At 34.7% G+C, this 27,022-nt stretch overlaps 1 protein-coding gene and 1 non-coding gene across 5 annotated transcripts in view; both read right to left on the reverse strand.

Moving 5' to 3' along the window:
- GRIA4 (glutamate ionotropic receptor AMPA type subunit 4) overlaps positions 1-27,022 on the reverse strand; it is a 487,613-nt gene that overhangs the window by 413,193 nt on the left and 47,398 nt on the right. The gene's annotated exons all lie outside the window — the stretch shown is intronic.
- On the reverse strand, positions 14,273-14,344 carry TRNAE-UUC (transfer RNA glutamic acid (anticodon UUC)). The gene has a single exon. It is a non-coding gene; the product is annotated as a tRNA-Glu (tRNA).

The raw sequence follows: 27,022 nt of genomic DNA on the forward strand, positions 1-27,022 counted from the left end.
TCTATTCATCTGTTGATGGACACTTAGGTTGTTTCCATATCTCGGCTATTGTAAATAATGCCCCTGTGAACACTGGGGTCCAAGTATCTTTTCAAATTAGTGTTTTTCCCAGGAGTGGAATTGCTGGGTCACATGGTAGTTCTATTTTTAGTTTTTTGAGAAACCTCCATATTGTTTTCTACAGTGGCTGCACCGATTTACATTCCCACTAACTGTGTAAAATTGTTCGCTTTTCTCCACATGCTTGCCAACATTTGTTATTTGTGTTCTTTTTGATGATAGCCATTCTTAGAGGTTTGAGGTGGTATCTCACTGTGGTTCCGATTTGCATTTCCCCGATGATTAGTGGTGCTGAGCAGCTTTTCATGTGCCTGCTGCCATCTGCCTTTCCTCTTTGGAAAGATGTCTATTCAGTTCTTTTGCTCGTATTTTAATGGGGTTGTTTGTTTGTATGTTTTTGATATTGAGTTTTATGAGCTGTTAATATATGTTGGATATTAATCTCTTATTGGTCATATCATTTGCAACTATTTTCTCCCATTCAGTAGGTTGTCTTCATTTTGTCAATGGTTTTCTTTGCTGTGTAAAAGCTTTTAAGTTAAATTAGGTCCCATTTGTTTATTTTTGCTTTTATTTCCTTTACTTTAGGAGATGGATCCAAACAACTATTGCTGCAAGTTAGGTCAAATAGTGTTCTGTCTGTTTTCCCCAAGGAGTTTTATAGTATCCAGTCTTACATTTAGGTCTTTAGTCAAAGGAATCCAAATTGGAAAGGCAGAAGTAAAACTGTCACTGTTTGCTGATGACATGATACTATACATAGAAAATCCCAAAGATGCCACTGGAAAACTACTAGAGTTCAACAGCAAATTTGGTAAAGATGCATGCTACAAAATTAATATACAGAAATATGTTGTATTTCTATACACTAACAATGAACTCTCAGAAAGAGAAACTAAGGAAACCATCCCATTTACCATCACATCAAAATAATACAATACCTAGAAATTAACCTACCTAAAGAGGCAAAAGACCTGTACTCTGAAAACTATAAGACACGGATGAAAGAAATTGAAGGCGACACAAACAGATGAAAAGATATACCATGTTCTTGGACTGGAAGAATCAATATTGTTAAAATGACCATACTACTCAAGGTAATCTACAGATTCAATGCAATCTCTCTCAAAATATTAAAGGAATTTTTCACAGAACTAGAACAAATAATCTTTAAATTTGTATGGAAACACAAAAGCAATCTTGAGGAAAAAAAATAGAGCTGGAGGAATCATACTCCCTGACTTCAGATTATACTACAAAACTACAGTAATCAAAACAGTATGGTACTAGCACAAAAACAGACACATAGATCAGTGGAACAGAATAGAAAGCCCAGAAATAAACCCATGCACTTATGGTCAATTAATCTATGACAAAGGAGGCAGGAATATACACTGTAGAAAAGACAGCCTCTTCAATAAGTGGTGCTGGGAAAACAGGACAGATACATGTAAAAGAACGAAATTAGAACATTCTCTAACATCACACAAAAAATAAACTCAAAATGGATTAAATACTCTGTGAATTTTAGAGGACGGTTTACAGAAGGAGAAGTATATGACCAGGTCTAATTTACCCAAAATTTAGTTTAATTCACAGTTGCCTGGTTTTACAATAGAACTGAAATACAAGTTCTGGGTCATAAAAGGGATCAGGAAAGATGTATACAACTCACAGTGTGCTTTTCAGTCAAACACAGTGCCTTAAATTTTGGCATCGAAGAGCAGGCAAGGGTTTGGAGAAAGCCAATTGAGCCTTTCATTGTTTCTTTTCTTTCTTTCTTTTTTTTTGTTTTTTGCGGTACGCGGACTTCTCACTGTTGTGGCCTCTCCCGTTGCGGAGCACAGGTTCCGGATGAGCAGGCTCAGCGGCCATGGCTCACGGGCCCAGCCGCTCCGCGGCATGTGGGATCTTCCCGGACAGGGGCACGAACCCGTCTCCCCTGCGCCACCAGGGAAGCCTGGTATTTCCTTTTTTAATATTTTGGAAACAGTACTTAAGAAGGTCAAAAATAAATTTGTCTTCAGTTAGAAGCTCCTAGAAAACCTGAATGGTTGTATCATACAACATCCAAATATCTATGTCTCAGGAATGAATGTTTGGGTCTCCCCACCAAGTAATGAACCATGACCAGCTGAGATGCTTGCTCTGACCACATGACCATATAGAAATCAGAACTATAATTGTCATGAATATTTTATTTATTTTGTTACAAGTGTGTTTTCACATGTGAAAACACATTTGAAACAAACGCGTTTTCTGTCTTCTCTTATCCTCTTATCATGTAACAGAAGATGCATTTACTTTATATTATAGTATTCAAGTATTGTTAACTTTACATCATAATATTTAAGTTACAGGATGTCAAGGAGAAGAGTAAGCATCACACAAGGACTTTGCATCCTTTACTTGAAAAATGGTTAGCTATTTTCAGTTGTATGCAGGCTAGTTGTATCATGTTAGGCAGAATTATGATCTTATTATTGTCCTTGTTGAGAGATTAAGTATAATTTAGGAGATGCATATAGGTGACAAGGTGACAAGGGGTAGATTTGTAATGGTTAATTTTATGTGTCAACTTGGCTGAGCAAAGTGCCCAGATATTGGGTCAAACATTACTCTGGATATTTCTGTGACAGTGTTTTTTGAATGAGGTTAACCTTTAAATTGGTAGACTTTGAGTAAAGCAGATGGCCTCTGCTGTGTGTGAGTGGGCCTCATCTAATCAGCTGAGGCCTTAATAGAACAAAAACTGACCTTCCCCAGTCAAGAAGAAATTCTGCCAGGAGAGGGCCTTTGAACTTGAACTGCACCATGGCTCTTCCCTGGGTCTCCAGCCTGCCAAAACACTCTGCAGATTTTGGATTTGCCAGCCTCCATTATTATCATGTGAGCCAATTCCTTAAAATAAATCTGACTCTCCATATATAAATACACATTCTATCAGTTCTATTTCTCTAGAGAACCCTGACTAATCATTCTCTAAACCACAATTTCCTTAGTGGAATCTCCAAATCTTGTCTTTTTCTTTTCATTAAACAATATTCTTGAAGACATTCTGACAATTTAAGGTTGAAATCTCTTCAAGTGGGAAAATTAACTACAGTTCTCTCCTAACTTACCCCTTGACCCCCAAAAACCTCACATCCCACCCTCTATGATTAAATATCACATCATTTTATTTACTTCTGCAAATACTATGCTTTTTAAATATGCTTTTAGCTTAAATATATTTTAAAAATTATCTAGAATGACTTATTCAGAGTCTCATCTCATAATATCTTGATGTGCTTCACTGACATCAGTCTGAATGGCAATTTCAGTGAGAAGCTTCTGTGAATAAACACTCAGAAATTAATTTCAAAAGCTGAAATTCAGAGGTGAATTTTGGATGCTAAACATAGAGCTTATTCATGAAGGAACAGGTTATGAGAGTAAGCCACACAAATTCTGTGTGGCTTACATGAAATGTCAAAAGTCATACTGCATTCATGAGGCAACAATTATGAATAGAAAACTGAAATAGAAAAGCATTAGCTTCCCCAATTAAATATAGAATTAAAGTGAATAAGACAAGTGAGAACCATTTTCAGCTCTGACCACTGTCTTTAATCTTCTGAAATGCTTGCTCACTAATGATCAAGATAATGGGTAAAGCTCATTAGAGTTCTACCTGAGAAAGGAAACATCATAATCAATGCTGAACTAGATTTAGCTTAAAGCATCTATGTAATTGAGACCCCACATGACCTTTACATTTATTCATAGAGAACTTTCTTATTATTGTTAGTGGCCCAAATCCTGGCTTAAATATAACTTGCTCCCAGGCTTTCAAATACATAAATTATAATATTTTTTAAAGTACATACTTGAATAGAAGTTATATACGGAAGTACCAAATTCCAATAAAATAGGTTGTTTATCATTTCATCCAAAAAATATCTACATAGTGCCTACTTAGTGCCAGGCACAGTATGAACCTCAGTGATACACTGGGAGATGAGATGGAGTTAGTCTTTGAATAGGCTTATGGAAGATGCAGACAAATAGATGATTACAGTGCAACACATCCAGATTCCTTATCATAATTTACAAATATTTATTTAGTCTATCTGCCTCTGTGACCTCACCTTTTAGACTACCTCCATTGTTCATGCACACAAGCCAGATTGGCTTTTGCAATGGCTGTTTCCTGAACCTACAATTATTTTTGTAGATATTTGCTTGGCTAGTTCCCTTATTCAGGTCTCAATGCAAATATTATCTTCTTTCTAGACTGAAATTGCTGCGTGGCTATGCTATTTTTTAAGTGACTACTAGGGAATACTAGGTATGAAAGATAAGAAGGAATCTGAGATGTGGTAGTCTAAAACACATTAAAAAGATAGTTACAATATACAGCACTTTCTCAAGATCTGAACTGAAGTTTCACTTTGTTTCGTTTAGGGAGGGTAAACTCTTCTTTGTTTGAATTTGTAAATTCCTTTTCAAAAAAATTGCTAGTTGTATTGCATGGCCTATTTCCCGTTTTTTGGCATCTTCTTAATTTGTTGATACTTTATTAGCTGATCATGCAGTTCATTAGGAATGTTTCTTGGTGAGTAAAACAGAAGAAAGCTACCTCAACTTATTTTTGTCCAGTTAACTGCTTGTTCAGTTAACATTACATGCATCAAGAGTGCGTTGCTTGACTGTGGTTATCACTTTGTCCTTCCCTTAACTTCACCAGAGGACACGCCAGAAAGTTATAATGATTGCTCAAAGGCAGTTTATATTTAAGGTTTTATAGCTTAATGATTATCTTTATTTATTTATTCATTCTAAAGATAAATAAAAATTAGAGATTGAATCGCTTGTTTATCACTCATCTGGAAATACTGAAGATAATAATTTTATCTTTAAGTCTGATTTTTTCACATATATGTACCTATTTAACAATAACATTATATAGGGCTACTTCTGTGCTTTACAAATTCTGTACTTAGTATAACGGAATTTTAAAAATTGCTAATTTTTCTTATTAAAAGCGTGTGACCTATGTAATATACTTATATTCATATGTAATTACCAAGTATTCAATAGCAGGTATGCAAAGGGAAATGTTCACCTCCCTCTATTTCTGCTCCCCAAGACTTCTTTTCTCCAGCAGTACTGAAGTATTTGAACATTTCTTTGGTTATTAAAATATATTATCTTAAACTGAATCATTAAGCTCATCCTTCAGGGTCCAGAAAATGCAACATTTGCTCTTTCAATGTTCACTTAAAATTTCACCTTCTTTGTGAAAAACTTTTCCATCCTTTCCATTTAAATTTAACTGTTTATGATCAATGTCCTCTTTACATACTTCTATCTCTACATTTATACAACGTTAGCACACTTCTTGGTCAACCTGTCTTTTTTTCCCCTCTTAGAAATGAAGCTTCTTGAAGATGAGATTTTACCCAACTCATTTGGTAGGCACAGCACCCACTGCAATGTTTAGCAGATACACTTCATAACAAGGTGAAACATTTCAGCAGCCAGAATTCCAGAGAGAGCTTTTCCTCATGAGAAAAGCAACAGACTAGAGAATAGGATACTTTAATTCCACAGGTACACTGAAGTGGGAGGGTCATGTGTGACATCTAGAAGATTTTGGTAAGAGAGGGCTGCATGAGATTCATAGGACCAGGAAGGAGGACACCAAAGAGGAAAGAGCATAGGGTGCAGGGTGGGCAGTGGAGAGGGAGAGGAGTAGCTGCCCTAAGTGTGAGACTTTGGGATAAACAATATCCAATGCCACTGTAGGAAGTTTTGCCATGGGAAAAGCTGCACAAACCCTATATCATACCTCCATGAAATCTTTAAGATATAAATTGGTAAAATGCACTTTGGAACGTAATACATACAGTGAATGTCTGTTGAACTCAGTAATGTGAACTATTTCCCTGCTCTAGAGCCACCTAAAATTAGTCACTTACTGTTCTTCACTCCTGCATGTTTCTATAGCATGCATCACACTAAATTTTATTTTTGGTATTTATTTTTAATTTTACAAATATTATGATATGAGAAATAATGCTGAAGTTAACTTTTACCATCACTCACATACCTAGCTCTTTCCCCACAAGGAACTACTATTATCAGTTCATGTATACATTTCTGACTTCTTACTATGAATTTATACACACACACATACCTCTGTAAATATCTTGATTTGTTTTTATAGATATTTTTAAATATAAGATATCTAGTGAATATGTTCTACAAACCCAAAGAAACTTTTGTCCTATTCACTCAAATTCTTGCATAGTATTACAATGTAGTTTATTTAGCCATTACTGATGGAAGAACATTTGATTTGTTTCTCTATTTTATCTAATGTAAACAATTCTGCTGTAAAATAATGAAATGGCCTTCTGTATACTTGTGCAGGTATTTTTCTAGAGCATATACCAAAAGCTGGTTCCAAAAGAATATGCACCTATTTTTAATAATGCTATTTACTACAAAATTTCCTTATACAGTGGCTATAACAATTTTTTATCTATCAGTAGTGTAAGTGCTCACCTACTTCCTCTTATTCTTTCCAATACTTAACATCCTTATTACATGCTACATTTTAAAAATAACATTCTCTATTTTATTTATTAACATATCCCCTGTGCCTAACATATTTTGGTTATTGGGTGTTTATTAAATACTTGTTGAATAAATTAATACATTTATAAATGTGAGAAGACTACTGTGAAAGGATCAAAGGCATACTGATAATGTCTTTCATGTATTCTTAGAATCACTACAGTTAGTCTAGGAACAAATACTAATAAAATGACTAAATATATCTGGAATATAGCTACGTATCATATTTTTTAAATTGGATAATTGAAATAGTATAAATATCAGAACATATAAATACTCACATTTGCCAAAAACCTGTGATTCCATAATTTAAAAAATGATTTTTGGATTCTGAAAATAAGACAGCACTATTATAGGAAATCAAATATTACAGAGAAGTAGATTTTCTGAGTCCAAGATTATAAAAAACACTGAAACTAATTGGATAATAACTCTAATGTTTGATGATCCTTATAGACCTCATTCTTAAGGAAACAGTTCAAAAATTAAAACTGGGTCTTGCCTGGTGGCACACTGGTTGAGAGTCCGCCTGCCAACGCAGGGGACACGGGTTTCTGCCCTGATCCGGGAAGATCCCACATGCCGCGCAGCGGCTGGGCCCGTGAGCCATGGCCGCTGAGCCTGCGCTTCCGGAGCCTGTGCTCCACAACGGGAGAGGCCACAACAGTGAGAAGTCCGCGTACCGCAAAAAACAAAAACAAAAACAAAAACAAAAATTAAAACTGAATTCCAATTGGGGAAGGGTATGACACCTGAGATAGAGTTTTTAAGTGTCAGGTTATGCTTTCTTTAAATTCCTCAGTGTTTTCTATTAAAAATTAAGCAAGAGAGGAATTCTAAAGATTAATTAAATCTACTGGTCAATAAACTGTGCTTTGACTCCTAAATATTAAACTATTGTTCTTTGATCATGTCAATAAGCAGATGACTCAAGTAATTATATTCTTATGGAATTCAAAATGTGCAGAAGATTTCAGTTAAGAATTATCCTGGGTCACAAATATCACGCATTTGAAAAAAGTTTCATACAAATACGTGGCAGATAGCTATTTACAAAGAGAGCATCAGCACAAGGGGGAAGCAATTATCCATAGAATTTTTGTATGTTGACATCAATTCATACCTAATTACCTGAAAAGAGAAATCAACTCAAAGTCTGTGCCATTAATTGACTAGCTTTCCTGAGTTTCAGCTATAGTGAAAATCTTGAAAAGAACATAACTCTCTGCCTGTCAGCTACTGTAAGAACATATCCCCAAGGAACCCATTTAGTACTTTAAAAATGTTCTCCATGCAGAGATTTCCTTTTTTACATAGGCACTTATATCTTTAATTCTCTACAAGTCCCTGAAGATTAAGAGAAGGTTAATACTTTCATCTGAGATGATGGCCTAGTGCTACTGAGGTTTTGATTTTACAACTGAGCTTCTCACCTGAATCAGCATTTGTTTTATTTTTCATGGCATAAAAGATTTGTTTCATATTTACAGATAGGGATACTAAAGTAACCCTCCATTTTCTTCTTGCAATACTCCTTTTTTAAACTTGGAAACTAGGCTTTCCTTTTGATGTATACTTTTAATTCCCAGTAGTAATAAATGTGATAATACAATATATATAGGCTTCAGAGGCAGTATACATATTTAATGGAAATGCTGGAATAGCTGGGTTCACTACTTATGCAGACAATTTCAAAATTGCTGACATACTGAAGCCATGTTGTCCACCAGATAGAAATTCATAATTTTTGTCCATGACTGAATTGTAATGTAGCCTGTATTTGGCCACAGTGTTACTACTACCTTCAGAAGTCTACTCCATCCTTTTTCTTTCAACAAAAATCATCCTAGGCAAATGGGTTTCTAAATCTTCTAGTAGATATCAAGTTATAGAGATGTGGACTTGGCTTCTTTGAATAAATTTAAAGATTACCCAATTCTATTGCCACACACTCACACACATTGTCTACTTTGCTAAACTCATCTTAATCCAACATTGCTAAAATTAATTATAAAACTGATTTAATTGCATGGCAAAATGTTAATACACCATGGAATATACAGATTATCAAAATACATACATAAACATGATTGCAAGAAATTGGTAAAATATTTCACTATTACATAGAAGAAATAGGTATTTCAAGTACTATTTCTCCATTTCCACATATATTTTCACATTCTTCATGCTTCATATGTAATTCAGGTAAGTAACACATTATACTTCAAATATAGAGATAACTTTAAATGGATTACATATGCTGGTGGTTGTTAAATAGTCCTTTCCTTGAATCTCACTACATTAAAAAAACATCTAGGAACACATGAAAATCCACTTACATTTAAAAAACATTAGATATACCCTGCTATTTAAAATTTTTGCCTTTAAAACTATATTCAATTGATCTCATAATTTGATGTAGATAACTTTAAGAAATAGTTTTATCAGTCATAAAGTTTCTGAATGTAATAATAAATAACTCATGCACCTGTTTTGAGTACTTTGTCTTTAATTAATTAAACCAATGTTAATTAATAGTCCAATATTTGTTTTTAAGTAAGACTAATAAATACAATAGAGTTATTTCATGAGAGATGATTGTGGAAAAAATGAGAGTGGTAAATTGTGAGCTGACATCTTGTCATGCTTCATAAAATTCATAGAAAATGGATAAAAGCCCTTTCCAAGTCCTAACAAAAGGGAGAGTAAAGAATAAAACTCCTTCTTTTTCATATAGAAGAAAACATTTATTTTATTTGTATCAATTTATTAAGGGGTTCCTTCTACTTTTACATTTTGCCAACTCCAGTGCAAAGGTCAGGAAACTTATCTGGATTTGTACACCCTATTTTACATATGAATAGTTCTATGTTAATGTCACTTGCCATATAACACTTTAATCTGTGTTTTCAAGGTGTCTTCTTTTTTTTTTTTTTTTTCCATTATTTTGTGAGCTACTTGGAGCCAGGAACCTAGTCTTGGGCTGGAGAGGGGAGTAGGAGTCAGATGGTGTTGACCTTTTCAGCCCCCTTCAGGTGGTTAGAGTTATTCTAAGAGCAAAGGGGATAGATTAGAATAGGTTAATTAGAAAAGTTAAATGAACTTTCCAATCTGATTTTCAATTAGGAAAGTTCAATTCAGCTACAAGGAAATATGTGACCTACCTAATCTAAAAATAAATTGTTAAATGAATGCTGGTATTTAATAAATATCTGTAATATGTATGAAAATTGATAATAAAACTATAAGAGTAGAAAACAAGTTTTAGATTGGTAAAAATAATCAGAAATTAGAAAAATCAAGTTTTCTAATAATCCTTTAATTAACATTTTTTCTTATAGTACTCATAGGTTAACTAACTCATGGAGATGACTGCATCTCTGGGTTAAATAACAGGTGGTAATTCAGTAAAATAAAATTATACCCAATTATTTGGCTCTGAGGATACCATTATCATGATCACTACAAAGCAATATTAAGCTCTGCATCAGAAAATCATTCTCAATTTTATGTTAAAATGTTAATCTATTTCTACTGGACCACTGTACTTCTTTTTCTGGGAAAGTTCCATAGTTGGGCTTTAGTATTAGAAAGTGTCCTTCAATTTGTATTATATTTGTAGTAAACTAAATATAGTAATATTAAAACTAACATTTTCTTTCGTAATTTATGAGCTACATTAACTCTGTTTTTCCATTAACATTCCATTAGAGAAATTATTTTCTCTTTAGCTTTAAAGCAGAATGGGTAAGATCAAATATGCTTTCTAAAGGTGTGACTACGGAGAATACTCCTTTGATCCTCACAGAGCAGTTGGCCCAGATTTATGTGTAGAGTGGCCAATCAATGAATTTATTTTGATATTCAACTCATTTTAATTGCACACAATCCTTAAATGATAAAAGAAGTGTAGTAACTGATTAAAAAGTTGTATTTTTCATAAGCCCCAATCATTCTATTTACATTAACTTAAAATTCTATACTGTGCTATTCTATTTCATACTAAATGTCACTTTTGAATAATATATGTTCTCCAGAGTCAGCAGTTCAAAATTCCAGTTAGAGCAATTAAGCTGTTCTAGCTCCAGTGGTAAAGAAATAAATACTACAGCATCATTCCTTGAAGGATGATAGTAAATGGACACAGTCATCAGAAATCACCTGATATGCTTGTTAAAAAGCAAAATTCTGCACCTCAGCAAAGGCCTCCTGAGTCAGCATCTGTGGTGGGTGGAGTCTGGGATGTACATTTTAACAGAGTCTATAAATATCAGTTGTAATAATGGAATAGAACTGTACCAATATTAATAGATATTTCCTTAAGAGTAGGTGATATTATAATAATTATCTAACTTTTCTTCCCCTAATATGATATTGACCGTAAAATTAATTCCATAGGTACTTAAATTCTTATTTTGAACCTCATTTGATTTATTATCTACATCAGAAATGAAACTTCTGTTGACCACCTCCTCTGTATGGTCCTTTTAACTCCCTCACACTTCCCCAAGCCATTCCCTATTTTGAAAAGAAGGCATGGTAGGTAGAAAAATGGTTCCACAAAGACATCCATGTTTTGATCCCTGGAACCTGTGACTACAGGTTACAGAGCTAAAGGGACCTTGCAGAAATGAATAATGCTAAAGACTTTGAGATGAGATTATCTTGTATTATCCAAGTAGGCCTAATCTAATCACATGAACAAATGAAAGCAAAGGAGCTTTACTAGAAGTGGTCAGAAAGGGAGAAGTATCTATGGAAGAAAGGCATAAGGATGCATCTGCATGTTGCAAATGGCATTATTTCATTCTTTTTTATGGCCGAGTAGTATTCCATTGTATACACGTACCACATCTTCTTTCTCCATTCATCTGTTGATGGACATTTAGGTTGTTTCCATGTCTTGGTTATTATGAAGAGTGCTGCTATGAAAATAGGGGTGTATGTATCTTTTTGAATTACAGTTTTGTCTGGATATATACCCAGGAGTGGGATTGTTGGATCATATGGCAATTCTATTTGTAGTTTTCTGAGGAACCTCCATACTGCTTTCCATAGTTACTGTACCAACATACATTCCCACCAACAGTGTAGGAGGGTTCTCTTTTCTCCACACCTTCTCCAGCATTTGTTATTTGTAGACTTTATCACAGCCATTCTGACTGGTGTGAAGTGGTACCTCATTGAAGTTTTGATTTGCATCTCTCTAATACTTAGTGATGAACTATATCCAATAGCCTGTGATAAACCATAATGGAAAAGGATATAAAAAAGAATGTATATATATATATGTGTATATATATATATATATATATATATATATACACACATATATACACACATATATATATATGTAAAACTGAGTCACTTTGCTATACAGCAGTAATTAACACAAAATTGTAATTCAACTATACTTCAATTAAAAAAAAAATCACCTCAAAAAAAGAGATACATTGTTGTTATTTTTTAAGCTGAAAGAAGGGGACCAGGAGCCAAGGAATGCAGATGGCCTCTAGAAGCAGGAAAAGGCAAGGAAAATAACAAAACAGACCTGGGCTGCTGGAAAGGGATGAAGCCCTCCTGATATTTATTTTTAGCCAAGTGAGAGGCCTACCAGGCTTCTGATCTCCAGAATTATAAGAAAAAAAATTGCTGTTTTAAGCCACTGAATTTATGGTAATTTATTTTGGCAGAAATAGAATATAGAAGGCATTGGCTATGTTTATTTATTTAGGATAAAAGTACCTGTATGACTGGTATCTATCATGAGAAAAAGATATTCTAGTTATTATCAATTCAGTTTTCAAATTTTAGCTAAGGTTATTAGAGATTTACAAAATACACATTGCATGTAACACACAAAGGTATTTAGAACTGAAGGCTATTACCAAAAATATCTTTGTTGCATACACTTTTAACTGCTGAGACGCTGAAATAGTTTAATAGAAATAATCTTAAAGTTGATCTAGATCATTTACCACTTCTTAGCTCTGGTTGTCTTAGACAAACAGTCCCCCTTTCTGTGTACATCATTCTTTATCTGGAAAATCAATATGATAATGCCTGGCCCTCATCCTTAGGGTCTCTGTTTGCAATTACGAAAAAGCCAACTGATGAACTTTAAAATGTCCTGAAAATATATTTTAAAATATTATAGTAAAATATCCATGGGAATTAAATTACCTCAAAATAAATCAATGTAAAACGAAACAACAGAAGGATTTTCTGTGCGTCCTATACTTGAATACATAGGCACAATAGATCTTAAGCTTCTTGGTCACTCCTAGAATCTAGAAGTAAATTTACTAAATAAATGATACTTTTAATAACTCATTTTTTCTGGAGGTTGTCTTAAATTTTTATAATGCCTCATATTTACTATGCCCATCGAATCTAAAGTGAAGAAGTGGTGGCTTGGGAGTCCATAAAGTGTTTTCTGAGCAATTCTTTCACTGGGTTATAAACACAGATATCTAGTTAAAATATGTAAAACAGGTGTACTCATATAGGATCAGCAGCCTGTAGAAACAATTTTGGAAAATGTACATCTTTGGTCCCACTTAAGGGGGACTTCAGGGAGTTCTTTGGGAAGGACTAAAGACTGACAATATAAGATCATGTGGATATGAAACACATGATGTTCACTCACTCACAAACCTCCTTAATGTCAGCAGACACTCTGCTGGGTACCTGATATATAGGAAAATGTACACATATCTTTAAAGTCTCTGATTTCCAAGTTTGATAAAGGAATAGGGTTGGGGAGACCAACAAGTTAACCATGCAGTGCAATGCATTGTGATTATCCTGTGATAAAGGATCAAAATAGATCTGTGAGAAAATAAATCATAGCATTTTACATTCTGGGTGAAAAAGTGAAGCTGGGCTTGTGTGAGAGATTGTGAGATTTTATTTATTTGTATAAGGGTTTGGTTAAAGTATTCCCAGTCAGAAAGAGCCACATGAATAAAAGAACAGTGACTGCACATCCTGTATGGCTGAATTTGAAGGTGATAAGGAAAGAATTTTGAAGGTGATCATAAGGCAAGGATATTGTTTTTGTTTTAAACAAACGAAGAAATAACATATATATGTATATGGCTATATATATATTATTATTATTATACATATAAAATTAGATGTTTTTATTCTGGTATGGAAAATGACTGAAGTCCAAAGAGATTAGTGTAAAGGTGGTACATGTGAAAAAGGTTATTGTAATAATTCAGCGAGAAGACAAAATTAGAACAGAGGCTATAAAAGTGGAAGAAAGGACACAGAATAAGAGAAATTCTGGGGGTATCATGGGTTTGGTGACTGATTAATGTGTAGGAAGTGTGGGAGACATAAAAATGACTCCCAGTTTTCTGGCATATGTGACTGAAATGTATGTACTCTAGAAAAAGCAGCAAATGATGGAGGAGTAAATTTTTTTTGGACATTGTGCCAGGGACATCTAGTTGGCAATGTCCAGCAGAAGAAGGTTAGAAACAGATGAACAAAGCTCAAGAAAGATACTGGGATTAAGAATTCAGGTTTTATTCACCTAATTTTTTTTTGGCTATGCGTGCGTCTTGTGGGATTTTAGTTCCCTGACCAGGGATCAAACCTGGACCACAGCAGTGAAAGTGCTGAGTCCTAACCACAGGACCATCAGGGAATTCCCTTTATTCACTTTTTAAACCAAGTTCAAAGGAGACTATTAATTCTTTAATATTTTCAGATTTTTAAAATTGAAGTATAGTTAATTCACAATGTTGTATTAGTTTCAAGTGTACAGCAAGTGATTCAGTTATACATATATATACAGACATATATATATAGATATATAAAGATATATATATACACACACATTCTTTTTCAGATTCTTTCTCATTATAAGTTATTACAAGATATTAATATAGTTCCCTGTGCTATACAGTAGGTCCTTGTTGTTTTACCACTATCCCTTTTGGTAATAATCAGTTTGTTTTTTATCTCTGTGAGTCTATTTCTGTTTTGTAGGTAAGTCCATTTGTATCATTTTTTTTTTAGATTCCACATAAGTGATATCATAGATATTTGTCTTTGACTTACTTCACTTAGTATGATAATCTCTACTGTGTGGCAAAGGATTACTTGTGCGATTTAAAATAGTAAAAATCAAACAAATAAAACAAGAGGTCATTTCTTTCTGAAATATTTTTCAAAACAGTCTAATGATATGGGTTACGCCAGTCCTTGACACCCTCATTTTCATTTCCATTCTACACCACTTTGATTTCTAGGCATTGACTGCCTTTTGCAGTTATCAATTCTCTATGTTTATCACCATAGTAGTTTATATCATAATCTCTAATAAACATTAAATCCAGAGAAGATAAATGTAGGGTATTTTCATACAAGGTACTTTGCCATCAAATTTGCTTTATTTGGTGGAAGCAAACAGAATCCAGCACAAGGTACATAGCTACTTGGCCTTTTCTTAATTAAAAAAAATAAATGTATGAAAGTTGAATTACCCTGCCTGCAATATGTGCATAAATGGCTCTGAATATGGGTAGTTACGTTGTGTGGCTTTGAAAGTATTTTCACTATAGCTAGAGAGGCCTGTTTGTAGGAAGTATTTAATGCCTTTTGTTTCATGCTCCACTTGAACAACTGAAGAGACTGAGCAATCTTGAGACCATGTGTTTCAATACTCAGTGGAGAGAGTAGATAATCAATTCAGGAAGATGCTTAAGAAATTGACAGTTTAAGCTTGACCAAAAAAAAGCATGACTTTTTTTTAAGTCAAAAGGGGTGTTCAGAAGCAAAAGCAAACAAAGAAAAAAATTAAATAATGTTTCATATAAGGCAGATGTTGATCAGGTCAAGAAGTTAAAACCAAAAAGAAACAAAGCCAGTATAACTTAGGTAAGGTAACCACAACATCTACTTAGCTTTTCTTTTATGAATAACTAATTCAAAAATGATCAAAGTAACACATACCAGATACTAAAGATTCTCTTCAGTAATTTAATCATACAATTTGAATAATACCAACAAAAATAACAATAAACATCTATGCCACACACTGACTCAATTAGGTATAATCATTATGTCATATTTTAAAAAAGAGATTAAGTTTTCCAGAATATCTGCTTAAACCAGTTAATTCAGAAGTCATGAAGGAGTACTTTCATGTTAATATCTACATGAATGAATCTTTGATAAAATATAGTTCATTTCTTGTCATCTTACCCCACAGTTTTCCATAGAGAGTTAAGAAGGACATCATAAACATTTATGGAAATATATATTAGCACTAACATAGTACACAGCACATAATAAATAATAAATATTGTTTGAATGGATCAGTGAAAAATAGGGTACAATCGATAGAAATTAAAATAAGTTGTTCTTTGAGATTTATATCAAATAAAATGGTTTCTTTCAGTTTTTGTCCCTTGAGAGAGCAAAACAATGGTTATTAACACACTGTCATTAATAACTACATTTTAAGAACTCTCAGGTTGTGGTTTAAAGTATTTAAGTACACAGTCTCACCTATTCACAGCCCTCACTTTGCCTCTAAACAGAAAAACATTAAAATAATGCAAATTGTTTTTTAAAAAGGTGGAAAGACCCTTGGTTTTGATAAATAACTGAATTTCACTTGATTATTCCAAGTTGTTATTCCATGTTCAGGTGAAAACTATAACTAGTATCCTTCTTGGCCAAAAGCATCCATCTATCACATACCTGCATGCAAGTAAGCATAAACGTTCTTCAAAAAATGGCATGGAGACCAAACTTTGTGTACTATCTTTCTGTGAAAATACTTTATCAGCATTGAATTCATTGTAGGAAGTGTCTCACAAATAGATGTGATGTATTAACATATTCCTAATTTCATCTGAATACTTATGAAGTCATTTTGACATAAATTGTTCCCCAAAGGAGAGTTTTTGAATTCAAGTAAGAGTTGAGAAATTAGTAGTGCTTTATATATTTTATGTTGGCTCTGTAAAAAACAAGAATTAATTAATAGCTTTGTTTATATACTACAGTCAGATAAATCACTTCACACTTGTACTTCCTACTTTCTGGCCTCCTTTCATTTCCAGTTCCCAGTACCTTGTATTATGCCCTAGTTCCTTGCAGCATCACACCTGGTCTTGTGCCAATGCCTTTCTCCGTGGACAGTGCTACAACAATAAAGAGTAATGGTTAAAAACCTGAAGTGAGAGTCAGCATGGGTAGGTCCAAATAAATGGAGTTGCCTTTTTGTTTTGTTTATAGTTTCTTTTGCTATGCAAAATTTGTAAGTTTGATTAGGTCCCTTTGTTTATTACTTTTATTTCTATTGCCTTGTTAGACTGACCTAAGAAAACATTGTTACAATTTATGTCAGAGAATGTTTTCCTATGTTCTCTTCTAGGAGTTTTATGGTGTCATGTCTTAAATTTAAGTCTTTAAGATATTTTGAATTTATTTATGTGTGTGGTGTGAGGGAGTGTTCTAACTTCACTGATTCACATGTGGCTGTCCAGCTTTCCCAACACCACTTGCTGAATAGACTGTCTTTTCTCCACTGTATATTATAGCCTCCTTTGTCATAGATTAATTGACCATAGGAGTGTGGGTTTATTTATGGGCTCTCTATTCTGTTCCATTGATCCATATGTCTTTGTGCCAATACCATGCTGTTTTGATTACTGTGGCTTTGTAGTATTGTTGAAGATGGGGAAGGTTATGTCTCCTGCTTTGTTCTTTTTCCTCAGGATTGCTTGGGCAATTCTGGGTCTTTTATGTTTCCATATAAATTTTAGGATTATATTTTCTAGTTCTGTGAAAAACCTCAAGGGTAATTTGATAGGGATCACATTAAATAGGTAGACTGCTTTGGGTAGTAGGGCCATTTTGACAATATTAATTCTTCCAATCTGAGAGCATGGGATATATTTCCATTTCTTTGAATCATCTTCAGTTTCCAGTATCAATGTTTTACAGTTCTCAGCATATAAGTCTTTCACCTACTTGGTCAGGTTTATTCCTAAATATTTTTTTGGATGCAACTTTAAAAAGGATTTTTTTTAACTTTCCCTTTCTGATATATCATTGTTAATGTAAAGAAATGCAACTGATTTCTGTATGTTAATCTTGTATCCTGCTACCTTTCTGAATTCATTTATCAGTTCTAGCAGTTTTTGTGTGGATTCTTTAGGGTTTTCTATATAGAATATCATGTCATCTGCATATAATGACAATTTTACCTCTTTCCTTCCAATTTGGGTACTTTTTACTTCTTTTGTTTTTCTGATTGCTGTGGCTAGGACTTCCAATTCTATGTTGAATAGAAGTGGTGAGAGTGGGCATTCTTGTCTTGTTCCAGATTTTAGCAGGAAGGCTTTCAGCTTTCCATCAGTGACTATTATGCTGGCTGTGAGTTTGTCATGAACAGCTTTCACTTTGGTAAGAGTTTTTATCATGAATGGATGTTGAATTTTATCAAATGCTTTTTTTTGCATTTATTGAGATGATCATGTGGTTTTTACCTTTTCTTTTCTTGATGTGGTTTATCACATTGATTGATATGCATATAACTATCCTTGTGACCCTGGGATGAATCAAACTTGGTCATGGTGTATGATCTTTTTTATGTGTTGTTGGATTTGTTTTGCTAATATTTTGTTGAGAATTTTTGCATCTATATTCATCAAAGATATTGGCTTGTAATTTTCTTTCTTGGTAAGTGTCTTTGTCTGATTGTGGTATCAGGGTGATGACGGCTTCACAGAATGATTTTGGGAGTGTTCCTTCCTTTTCAATGTTTTAGAAGAGTTTGAGAAGGATTGGTGTAAGTTCTTCTTTATATATTTAGTAGAATTCCCCAGTGAAGCCACCTGGTCCTGGACTTTTGTTTGTAGGGAGTGTTAATAATGTAATGAACTGTGTAATAATGTGATAGATTCTATTTCACTTCTAGTGATCAATCTGTTCAAATTATCTGTTCCTTCTTGATTCAGTTTTGGTGAACTGTATATTTCTAGAAACTTGTCCATTTCTTCTAGGTTGTCCAATTTGTTGTCATATAATTGCTCATCATATTCTTTGTTAATTTTGTTTACTCTTTCAAAGAACCAGCTCCTGGTTTTATTGACTTTTTTCTATTGCTTTTTAATCTCTATTTTACTTATTACCTCTCTGATTATTATTTCCTTCCTTCTGATGACTTTAGATTTTGATTGTTCTTTTTTTTCTAACTCCTTCAGGTGGTAGCTTAGGTTGTTTATTGGAGATTTTTTGTTTTTTGAGGAAGGCCTGCATCACTATGGACTTCCCACTAAGAACTGCTTTTCCTGTATCTCATAGATTTTGTATCATTGTGTTTTCATTGTCATTTGTCTCAAAGTATTTTTTAATTTCCTCTTTGATTGCATAGCTAACCCACTGGTTTTTCAGTAGCATGTTGTTTAGTCTCCATGTAACTGTTTCTTTTTTTTTTTCCTCATTTCTTTTTCTGTGGTTGATTTCTAGTTTCATGCTGTTGTGGTCAGAAAAGATGCTTGAAATAATTTCTGTCTTCTTAAATTTGTTGAGGCTTATTTTGTTTCCTAATATGTGGTCAATCCTAGAGAATCTTCCATGTGCACCTGAAAAGAATTCTGTTTTTTTTGGATGTAATATCCTGAAAATATCAATTAAGTCTAACTGTTCTATTGTATCACTTAGGGTCTCTGTTGCCTCTTAAAAGGCAAGTCCTGTTATCTCTATTGATTTTCTGTCTAGAGTATCTGTCCATTGATGTGAGTTGGGTGTTAAAATCTCCTACTACAATTGTATTCCTATCAATTTCTCCCTTTATGTCAGTTAGTATTTGTTTTATATATTTGGGTACTTCTATATTTGGTGCATATATGTTAATGAGTGTAATATCCTCTTTTATTGATACTTTTATCATTATATAGTGTCCTTCTTTATCTTTCTTTATGGCCTGTGTTTTAAAGTCTGTTTTGTCTGATATGAGTGTTGCTACTGCCAATTTTTTGACATTTCTTCTTGCATGAAATATCTTTTTCCATCCCCTCACTTTCATTCTATATGTGACCTCATCCTAAAGTGGGTCTTTTGTAGGCAGCATATTGTAGGCTCTTATTTTATTATCCAATCTGCCACTCTATGTCTTTTGATTGGAACATTTAGTCTATTGACTTTTAAGGTAGTTATTGATAGATACATATTTATTGACATTTTAAACCTTGTTTTCCAGTTGTATTTGTTTTCTATGTTCCTTTCTTTTTCTTTTTGTTTTTCATTTTGTGGTTTGATGATTTTCTTTTTTATTATGTTTGTGTTTTTGTGAAATTATTGTGTTTTTGAATCGGGTAACATAAAAACACATTACCCTGTTTTTCAAGTATGTTAAAACCTTCCTATATCTACTTGTTTTAGACTGGTATCATATAGGCTCAAACACATTTTTAAAAACCTACCCTCCACATTTTATGATTTTTTGATGTCCACTTTTACATCTTTATGTTTATCTTTTTTGCTGTTCATTGTGGTTATTTCTTTCACAAAAATTTTTTGATTTTTTTTTTTTAAATCTGTGTTCTGGCTTATTTAAGTGATTTACATTACATTTGGGATTTTCTCTTTCCTACAGATTTTTGCTTCTTTTCTATTTAGAGAAGACCTTTTAGTGTTTCTTTTAGAATAAGTTTAGTATTGCTGTATTCTTTTAGTTTTTGCTTGTCTGAGAAATTCTTTTTCTATCCTTCTATTCTAAGTGATAATCTTGCTGGGTAGAGAATCCTAGGTTGCAGGTTTTTCCCTTTCAGGCCTTTGAATATATCTTGCACTCCCTGCTGGCCTGCATTGTTTCTGTAGAGAAATCAGCTGATAGCCTTTTGGGGGTTCCTTTGAAATTATTTTTTTTCTCTTGTTGCCTTTAAAATCCTCTCTTTAACTTTTGCCATTTTAATTACAATATATCTTGTTATAGGTCTGTTTGGGTTCATCTTTTGGGGGACCCTCTGTACTTCCCATACACAGATATCTGTTTTCTTCTTCCAATTTGGGAAGTTTTCAGTCATAATTTCTTCAAATACATTTTTGATATCCTTTTCTCTTTTTTCTCCTTCTGGGATCCCTATTATGTGTAGACTGGCAAGTGTTATATTATCCCATAGTTCTCTTGTATTGTTTTTCTTTTATTTGTATTTCTGTCTGCTGTTCTGATTGGATGATTTCCATTATTCTACCTTCCAGATCACTTATCATTCTTCTGCATTATTCAATTTGCTATTTATTGCCCTTAGCTTGGCTTTTGTCTTGGCAAATGAGTTGTCTAAGTTTTCTTGGTTCCTCTTTATAGTTTCTCGTTCCTTTTTATAGTAATCTGCTTTTCTATTGATAGCCTTCTTAATTCCTTCAGTATTTTCATTTCCTCCTTTTTGAACTTGGTATCTATTAGACTGAAAAGGTCTCTTTCATTGTTTGTTCTTTCAGGGGAATTTTCTTGATATTTTAATTGGGAGTGGTTCCTCTGCTTCTTCATTTTACTTATATTTCACTGAGTCTATGAGTTTGGGGGAAACAGGTATCCATTGTGGTCTTGGAGGGCTGCTTTTATGTGCGAGCATCCCTGTGTAGCATAAGTGGTTTTAATATTTTTGGTGTGAGGGCTGTTTTTAGTATGGACGCCTGCTGCATCTTTCCTCAGTGTATGCTGACTTTTATCTCCTCGATCGTGGGTGTGACTGGTGGTGTTGTTACCAAAGCCTGCACTGGATACTAAATGGAGTCTCCTCTTTGCTCTGTTGTTGTCACAGCCCTGCCATGGGCAGGATCTGCTCCTTAGTTGTTGGAGTAGAAGCCCCCAGATCCATTTCTGAGCTGCAGTGTGACGTAGGTGGGATTGGAGCACTCCTCTTGTGAGAGGAGTCACTGAGTAATCTTCTGCTCTCCACAGAGTAGTGCATTCTGTGATGTTGCCTGTCACCCATTGCACAGGCTCGCAAAGTGCACTGTTGTTGACACTGCCCTTGGCCCTGCCTCAACCATAGGAATGCAGGCAATCGGCCCTGGTGTCCCTCAGGTGCTGTGTTTACAAATCCACCAGAGATCGTAGGTGTATTTCCACTGAAGTCAGGTACCACGACAGCAGTTATGCACCTGGACCTGCCTTGGGAGCTATGGAAGCAGCACAGACCCTGGCGTGACCTCCACATATTCGTGCCCACTCAGCCTACGGTTGCTAATGCTAGACTTGCCTCAGCCACAGGAGTACCTGTAGTCCACTGGGATGTCCGGCAGAAAGCCCCAGAGGCTGTAAACCTGTGGATCACACACCTGCAGGGAGAGGGCTCAGATTTCATCCCTGCTTCCTAAGTCACATGGTCCCTGGGAATCAGCTCAAATTTCAGCCCTGCCTCTGCATGTGGGCAACCCGCTGGCATGTGCAGGATTCCAGAGCTCGTATAGGTGGTGCTGTGCTGGCTGAGAGTGTGCTGAGAAAGAGGCTACTATGGGGGGCTCTTTCCTTCCCTTCATGCGCCTGTTAACAATGGTGCTTCCCTTCCTTGATGGGCCTGGTCTTCTTCCATGTACACACCTAGATGCAGCCTATATCACACTGCAGCCACTTCAGGCTGTCTCCATGCAGTCAATCCCAGTCCTTTCCCTAGGTCTGTCCTCTGAAACCCAAGTTTCAGCACTGAGCCTTTGCCCACACTAGCAGATGCACATCTTGGACTGGGGAGTGCAGGGAGGTAGCAGGGACCTTCTGTGTGGTACTTCCTGCTGCAAACTGGCTTCTGCACTCTCCTCTGAGTCTCTGAAGCTACCTTTTTGTCCCAGCTGACCTCCCCACTGCTGAAGGGGCTTCCCTGGGTGTGGGAACCTTTTGTCTTTCATAGCTCTCTCCCAGGGGTGCAGGTCCCATCCAGATTCCTCTTTTTATTCCTTGTCTTTCATCTTACCTAGTTAGGTGGAGATCTTTCTTGCAATTTTTGCTGTCTGAGATCTCTGCCAGTGTTCAGTAGGCATTCTGTGAGAACTGTTCCACATGTAGATGTATTTTTGATGTATTTGTGGGAGGAGGTGAGCTCCACACCCTCCTATTCCACCATCTTGATTGGAGTCCCCTTTGACATCTTATCTGATTTAACCACTTGGTCACACAATGATTTATTCTCTGAAGACAGACCAGAATATTGCTGCCTTGTACAGAGGGGTAATGAAATCACACTAGTTTAACAAAATAAGATTTTAATTGGTTATTTTAGCAAGTTATTTTACAGAGAGAAAAGACGACTAGTTCTGCCACAGAAGAGCCAGATAATATTTGTGGCAATGTGCATCAAAGCTACAAAATATATACAATATAGCTAGAGTTATCATTTTAATTTATACATCAGATTATGTTGCTTTCCTGCTTTACCCCAACTTGAGATAAAAATCAAAGCTCCTTATTCTGGTTTTCAAAGTCCTTACATGCCCATAGCTCTTGGATCTCATCTGTTCCATTTTCTTTCTTACTTGCCACCCTGTCTTCATGCTGGAAACACTGGTTTTCCTTCTGTTTCAAAACCAACAAGCTCATTTTTATCACAGGGCCCCTAGTTTGGACTTTCTTTTTCCTAATCTTCACTTGTCTGACTCTGAGTCATTCACATCTTTGCTAAAAATGGACTTCAAATGAGAGACCTCTCCTAACCACTCCCATCACTAGAATCTACAAGTCATGAAAGCAACACCTTTTCTGCCTTTCTCTAAGGTATCCCCAACATCTTGATTAGTTCACTCTGTACATTAGACACTCAATACATTATTTGTTGAGTAGTGGAATAATCACTTACTAAGTGATAGTCTCTGTGCTGCTAGTGATACATACACCATTTCATTCAGTCTTCCTAACAACCCTACCAGGTTAATATTATTACTATGATTTATACCTAGTAAGGGCCCAGATCCACCATCTGATGTGTCTGGCTCCAGAACTCTTATTTTTTCACTAACCTACTAGCAAAGATGAATGAAAACTTGAGCACTGTGAGTACTATTATCATCTCCACTTTCATGTCATATTATACAGATGTCTATCGAAGCAATTGTCACTTTAAAACGTATTTACAGGGACTTCTCTCATGGTGCAGTGGTTAAGAATCTTTCTGCCAATGCAGAGGACTGGGGTTTGAGCCCTGGTCCGGGAAGATCCCACATGCTGTGGAGCAACGAAACCCGTGCACCACAACTACTGAGCCTGTGGTCTAGAGCCCACGAGCCACAACTACTGAGCTCACGTCCCACAACTACTAAAGCCCATGTGCCTAGAGCCCATGCTCTGCAACAAAGAGAAGCCACCGCAATGAGAAGCCTGTGCACTGCAACGAAGAGTAGCCCCCACTCGCTGCAACTAGAGAAAGCCTGTGCATAGCAATGAAGACCCAGTGCGGCCAAAATAAATAAATTAATTAAGTAAATAAATTAATTAAAAAAAACATATTTACATGTTGATTTTCCACATGTGACTATGAGTTCCTTGGGAATAATGACTGTGCCTTATATATCTATATAACTCTTATGCCTGGAACATAGATTTGCAATGAATATTTGTTGAAGAAATAGATAAATTTAGACAATTTCTATTACTAATAACTAAAATGAGATCTTTTTGTTGAATTTATATATTGAAGAGAGCTTTATAATATAATGAATTTTCTTAACCAAGTAACTTTTGAATCAGAAATCGTATGCACTTAAGATATATCAACTTCTCCATATTGAAAATTGGTTGAGTAAGTTGATGTACTTGATATAAAGGATTTATGGTTTTCAAGACAGTTATTCTTTTTAAGATTTTTCATTCTCAGAGACATGTTTATAATAATTACTGGTATTCGATAACAAAGTTTCTTCATAAAGGTATAAGGGCACTTTGTATTATCTGCTATGTAAACATTTTTAGCAAAATTGCTTTTGTTCACTAATTTCTAGAAACTATTTTATTATGTAGTATTTTGCTTTCTGTGTCATAGCTGTAAGTAGCAGAGGATTTAGTGTGAGAGAGAGTGTGAGTGCCACTACAATGATACCTCCATCTGTAGTTTAAAGAACATAGATATGTCCTTCCATCATTCTTTTCACTGACTCTGAGGAAATCTCAGCCTCAGCCTGTAACTTCTTTTTTCTGACTTCAACCATTATCTTTCCTGAAATGTTCAGCTTTTTCCTACATCATTTACTTTCACCTTTCTATGAATCCCTTTTTTATTACGTAGAATTTGCTTTGCCATGTAGTATTTTCCATCTTTCTCAAAATTCTACTTCAAAATAAGTATAGAGTAAAATTTTTTCTCTCTAAAAATTCAATACGTTCACTTTACTATGGACTTGTTTACTATGGTTTAGTCCTATTGATCTGACCGATCCCCCTTTCCTTCTTAACTTAACTTCCTGACTTTGGTCTATTAGCATTCTCACTTCCCATCCTATCCACCCTATGAAATGGATATTTTATAACTGTTATATAAGATGATATGGTGGACTGTCAATTTTCTAATTGTGTATAGAGTAGCTTAAATGTACATGACCCATTATTACTCTATGACAAATAAAATCTCATCTGCTTTGTTAAGTCTTGCCTGATTTGCCACATCACATTCTTTTAACCTTGCCAAATACTACTGAGTTCATATTTTTAAATACATTTGGTGTGTGCACACACATAGAGGCACACACACTTTTCATAGTTAAAAGTCTTATCACCTCAAATTTACAGTTCCTTAATTGTTCTATTAGAATAAATTCATTAAGTTTTTTTTTATTATTGAAATATATGAGTATGATTTTCAGAAAAATCAAGTGGTATAGAAAGCCCTATAATGACAAGAAAATCTCTCGTCTCATCTTTCCTTAACCAAGTCTTCTCTAGGGGCAACTATGCTTGCAAAAAATATTACTTAACCCCCATATCCTGTCACCCATATTTCATAATCATCAAGAATTTACCATACTACTTATATATTCCCCTCCTTTTGCTCCTCCTGTCTCAGCTGGATTATATTTAAAAGCAAAGCCCAGACATAATGTTATCTCATCATTTTTATACATCAGTCTGTAAAAGGAATTAAGGATCAATTTCTTTAAAAGTACGTAAATTTTCACCATCTAATGTGATGCCCTTATCTTACCTACACAGTTAATTCCTTGATTTAATCTAATATCCAGCCCATATTCTTATTTTCCTATTTATCTCAAAATGATTTTTTTCCTTAAAAAGGCTGTTTGAATCAGAATCTAAACAGGATACGTATATTACATATTACATATAGTTTTTTTGTGACTTCAGAAGTTACTAGGGACAAAGAATGTTCTGATGATATAATTAGTGGTTTTAGTCTTATATTTATGTTTTTTCACTGAATTATCTTTTTTTCTTGTGATAATTTTTTTCTGATATTCTTTTAATATTATGTTACAGGCTTTCCTCAAAAGTCTGGTGCCTATTTGTTCATATTTTAGAATAAAGCAATAAAAAATTGACTGGGACTCTGGACATGGTAGGAGTTTGTCATTTAGAGGCTTTATTTGAGGCTGTATATTGGGAGAATTTTAGCCTGAAGTAACGCAATAATTAAATAAAATGCCTTAAACAGTGTGGAACAATTAGAAATATGAAGGTAGGTTATTCCAGGGTTAACTCATAAGTTCATTGATGCTATTTAGGGAAGAGGTCATAGGCTTAGCCCTTAGTCCCAAAAGGCTGTGGCAATTCCAGGTATCCTAGGTAGATATGACAAATATGATAAAGAAAAAAGATGTTTTCTCCTAACACTCTTTACCTTAGTCAGAAAAACCTTCCCCAGAAGACTCTCAAGACTTCCTCCCATCCAAATTATCAGGGCTGGGTCAAATGCTCGTGACCAAGATATAAGTGATTCTTCAAAAGTGCGTATTTGGCACTTTTACCTTTGATGGTGACAGCCATCTCTTCCAATAAGGAAAAGTGTGGGGGTTGACATAGGTGACATTTGGGTTAATAACCCAAGCAGCTGTACATGGGGGTGAGGAACGAACTAATATTATGGAACTTCCAGGTATTTTTGTTTCATGAATCTCCTTGGAGTTTGGTTAAATTCATTGGTTCCTTTTTGGCTTTGTTTCTGTGAACATTTTGGGATCTACTGATGGCCTTTCCCCACTACCTCCATCAATGTGGATTTATATCTTTTAATTATTTGAATATCATTTTTAGGGTTTTGGAAGAAGAGATTAACGTATGAATTCAGTCTATCATCTTGACCTGAAAGTTTAAAGTTCAAATTCAACAGAAGTTTTAATTACCAACCTACTTTTCAAGTCACAGTTA

This window comes from Lipotes vexillifer, unplaced genomic scaffold (assembly GCF_000442215.2).
Source record: "Lipotes vexillifer unplaced genomic scaffold, Lipotes_vexillifer_v1.1 scaffold1581, whole genome shotgun sequence".
In the NCBI taxonomy this organism is placed as follows: domain Eukaryota; kingdom Metazoa; phylum Chordata; class Mammalia; order Artiodactyla; family Lipotidae; genus Lipotes; species Lipotes vexillifer.